Genomic DNA, 4,636 nt, shown 5'->3' with positions numbered 1-4,636 from the left:
GGGTATAATGCTGCAGGTGTAGCCCTAAAAAGCAAAATAAATAAAAAAATAAGAATTCACTTTAAATCCATTTGGGTCTATGGTTTTTCAAGAGGAAAATGGTTTTGGCTATCATTTCTATTTTTTTGGAATTAATTAATTAACTTTATCAATTGATTGATTTATTTTTAGGGCCACACCAATTGCATATGGAAGTTCCCAGGCTAGGGGTCAAATTGGAGCTGCAGCTGCCAGCCTATGCCACAGCCGCAGCAATGCCAGGTCTGAGCCTCATCTTCAATCTACACCATAGCTCATGGCAACACTGGATCCTTAACCCACTGAGCGAGGTCCAGGGATCAAATCCATGTCCCCATGGATAATAGTTGGGTTCATTACTGCTGAGCCACAAAAAGGAACTACTAATTAATTAATACTTTTTTTTTCCAAGAAAGACCATTTTTGTCCTAGGTGTGCAAGGACACCTAGGACAAAAATGGTCTGTTGGTCTTTTGTCACCTGCAGCTTAGCACTCACACTCCTTCCAGTGACCATTTCAGCCTCCCCTTCTAAACACATGAGCCTCCTTATCCTCTGCTGGCTTCCTCTAGATTGCATCTACTACTTTTAAGCTGTCCTCAATTGGGTACAAAAGACAAAAAAGAATGATTAGCAGTGGTCTAAGTAACATTTGCATAGCACTTGGTAGATCTCAAATACTTTGCAAATATGTGATCTTATTGAAACTAAACAATAAGCTTCTAGAGATGACATTTTATTTTCCCCATTTTTCAAGTGAGAATAAAGGAAACATATAAATATTCCAAGGGGAGGGAGTTCCCATCATCGCTCAATGGAAACTAATGTGACTAACATCCTGAGTTCCCATCATCGCTCAATGGAAACTAATGTGACTAACATCCTTGTGGATAGAGGTTTGATTTCTGGCCTCTCACCAGGTTAAGGATCCAGCGTAGCCATGAGTTGTGGTGTAGGTCACAGACATGGCTTGGATCCTGAGTTGCTGTGGCTGGGGCTCAGATTTGACCCCTAGCCTAGGAACCTCTATATGCTGTGAGTACAGCCCTGAAAAGAAAAAAAATGACAAAATGAAGCATTCAAAGGGGAAACAACTGGTAAATATGTGCCCCAGAATTATTTACCAAAACATGAACTTTTCCCATCAAACCAGGAACCTCTCCAAACTTCTGATCCATGGAGAATAGTTTCCAAGTTACTAGCATTAAACCCACAATCTTGCAAGTGGTGATCAGGGGTGATGTATCTGGTTCAACTGGTCAACTAGTATTTATTACATAGATACTGTGAACCAGGCACTATATAATTCACTGGAAAACAGTGGGGAGAAAAGCAGATGTGAACCCTGCCTTAGGAGTCCTTTAATCATAAACTTCTCCAGAAGTTGCCCATGACCTGGTGGTCCCCTTCCAATTTGAACCAAGCACAAAATACCCCAATTAGTAAGGAAATGCTTCAAAAAAGGATGCTGCTCTGGACACATACATATGAAAGTGTTAAATTCAAAATCTGAGTTCTCCTTGGCAGGACCTTGAGCGTCATTCAAGATCACTAAGCATCAAAAATATATCATTAGTACTTATGTTTGCTTCTAACTCTTCAAAAGCACCAGAAAGATTAAGAGGATATATAAGTGGACTTGTTCTAATACAAAATCTGCATTGCTAACTCTACCCTCACTTATCTGGGATGGTTGGATCACTACTTGTGGGCTTTCTTTTCTGCTGCTTTCTCTGAAGCCAATCCTGACCCTAGTAGGGTGGACAGAAGGAGCACCAGTTCTATTAAATCAGTGGTCCCTCTATCATCCATAGATGGTGATTGGCTGGATATAACTCTATGCCTCAATAGTTCTGGTCTTATTTTAATTGAGTTCATACTTGGGCAGATAGATGACTAGGACATCAGTTCCTGCTAGAGTGGAGACTTGGCTTATTCTCCTCTTTTTTTTTCCTTTTAGGGACTTAAAAGACCTATACCTGAACATCAGCATCTTCCTTTTAATATGCCTCTGAGTCTTCTGAATGCTTCATCTTCTCATGTTTCCTTTGCTCACACTACCACACCTTGGTTCCCCTCCTGCCTCTTAGTTCCTCTGTTTATTCCTTGATGCCACCCACCTGACCAAACCTCCAAGCTCTGTGTTGGGTAAATAGGCTCCCTCTGCCAGAGACATTTCTTCAGTGCTCCACTCACCCTAGATAGTTCCCTACCTTGATGGACATGTCAACTTTCCAGGTGCTAGCCACACCTAGTCAGACCTTCCTGCTCAAAACTAAACCCCTAAATCTATTCCAAACTCCTTTTTTTTTTCAAGAAAAGTTGGATTCAGGAATACAATCTATACTGTGCTGGTGTTATTTCTATAGGGAGAATTAGGATACTTTTATTCCTGACACAGTGGAATCATAAGGAGACAAATCTTGGCCAGAATCATATAAAGAGTAGCAGGCCAATTAATAACAGAGGCCAGATAGAGCAAAAGGATGTCTTAGATACAACTTGAGAAATAAAACCAAATAGTTATTTTCTGAAGGCTTTTCCTAGGACCTTTACCTTTTACCTGAAGAAGGTGGGTATGACAAGTTTTGTCTTTTGGATAAGGAACAAGAATTGAAGTATCTTGTGTAAGTTAACAAAACTAGTCAGATGCAATTTGGCATTGAAGTCAAAGTGTTTCCAGGTCAGTCGTATGAAGTCATATCACAGAATCTATGGTACAGTCTACACAAATGCCTGTCCTTATGTAATGCACAAGAAGAAAGAAGTTATGCCATATCCCCTCCATCAGATTGAAGACGCCAAGCCACAAAACACACCTAACATTCTTGCATATTTTAAACTTGCAAGAAACCAATGATATGGGGAAACCTGAGCCATATGCCTGAATTCCTCCTTCTGGGACTTACCAGTGACCCCCAAAACCAGCAATGGCTCTTTGCAAGTTTCCTGGACATGTACCTGGTAAATGTGGCTGGCAGCTCAGTCATAATTGCATTCATCCGGGGGGATGCTTGCCTCCACACCCCCATGTCCTTCTTCCATTCCAATGTTTCCCTGGTGGACATCTGCTTTACCACTGTCATTGTGCCACGAATGCTGGTAAATATGCTGACTCAGAGAAAGACCATCCTCTTTGCCCAGTGCCTTGCCCAGATGTATTTCTTTGTGGCCTTTGGGATCACTGACAGCTTCCTCCTGACTGCCATGGCCATTGACCACTATGTGGCCATTTGCAACCCACTGTATTACACCACAACCATGGACCCCAGGCACTGTCTCCTGCTTGTGATCACATCCTGGCTGGTGTCCCACCTCCACTCGCTCACCCACACCATCCTCATGGCCCGCCTCTCCTGCTGTGGGCCCAACATCATCCACCACTTCTTCTGTGATGTCCAGCCACTGCTGATGCTCTCCTGCTCTGACACCTCTGTCAATGAGCTCTTGGCCTTCACAGAGGGCTCCTTTGTGATCATGAGCCCCTTCCTCTTCATCACTATCTCTTATGCATACATTGCCCATGCTGTTCTGCAGGTTCCTTCCAGGAGAGGCAGGTTCGAGGTCTTTTCCACCTGTGGATCCCACCTCACAATTGTTGCACTATTCTATATAACCATAATATCTATGTATATCTGCCCTTTGTCCACCTACTCAGTGACAAAAGATCGTGTGGTCACTGTTATCTACAGTAGTTACCCTCATGCTGAACCCTTTTATCTACAGCCTTAGGAATAAGGATATGAAGCAGGCCTTGCACAAGCTGATGAGGAAGATGGAATAGTAGAACCCCTGTATGGTACATCTCAGCATTCACTCACTCGATAAGGACTCATGAAACATATGCTAGGTAATAGGAACTGTATTCAATTACAAATATATTGCAAAGATAAATCAATCAGGGTCCCTGTCTTCAAAATTAGTTACAGGAGTTCCCTGGTGACTCAGTGGGCCAAGATTCCAGCATTGTCACTGCTGTATCTGGAGTTTCTGCTGTGGCCCTGGTCAGATCCTTGGCCCAGGAATTTCTACATGCTGAGGGCATGGCCAAAAAAATTAAGTACATCTCTGTACAGGAAAGAAGTCAACTGCAATATAAGATTATTGTACTTTTTGGTAAAAATAAATAAAATGAGACACAGTTATTGCTCTCTTACTGTATTATACAGTTTCTTTCTTTTTCCTTTGCAGTCTCTGGCTCATGTGTGTCACTTCCATGACCAGTGTTGTGCAGTAGTTTTCCTGATGAAGAGCATGGAAAAACTTCTCTAGTAATGTTTTTTAAATGTTCTTTATGTGGGTCAGCTTACACAAAGCCTCAAAATGTTACTGTTCCCATCACAGGAGTTATTAATCTTAGGTACCAAGCCCTTGGGTATGACAAGGGACTCTCTTGTGACTTTTAGAACAGCTCATGACTTCTCCAAAGCTCTTCACAACTGGGTCACAGGAGGCTGCTGTACCTGCATAGTAAAAGTATCCTAAATATCTGGGTGAAACAACAATAAATTACAACTCAATCTCACAACTTGTGTGACTGTGATCAAGTCACTCAATCTAAGCTTCACTTTTCTCATCTGCACCATATAATTAATAAATGATCTCACCCCAAGTTTAT

General features: G+C 42.0%; 1 pseudogene; it reads left to right on the top strand.

Moving 5' to 3' along the window:
• The first annotated feature begins 2,874 nt into the window (after window positions 1-2,874).
• LOC110258968 (olfactory receptor 1L6-like) lies at window positions 2,875-3,802 on the top strand (annotated as a pseudogene).
• The last annotated feature ends 834 nt before the right edge of the window (window positions 3,803-4,636 follow it).

Source organism: Sus scrofa, chromosome 1 (genome assembly GCF_054392235.1).
Source record: "Sus scrofa isolate SSC_HxYL_T2T_F1_AM1 chromosome 1, Sscrofa_HxYL_maternal_Yorkshire_Landrace_v2.0, whole genome shotgun sequence".
Lineage (NCBI taxonomy): Eukaryota > Metazoa > Chordata > Mammalia > Artiodactyla > Suidae > Sus > Sus scrofa.
The sequence above is the reverse complement of the archived record's forward strand: the minus strand, read 5'-3'. Positions and strand labels throughout refer to the sequence as shown.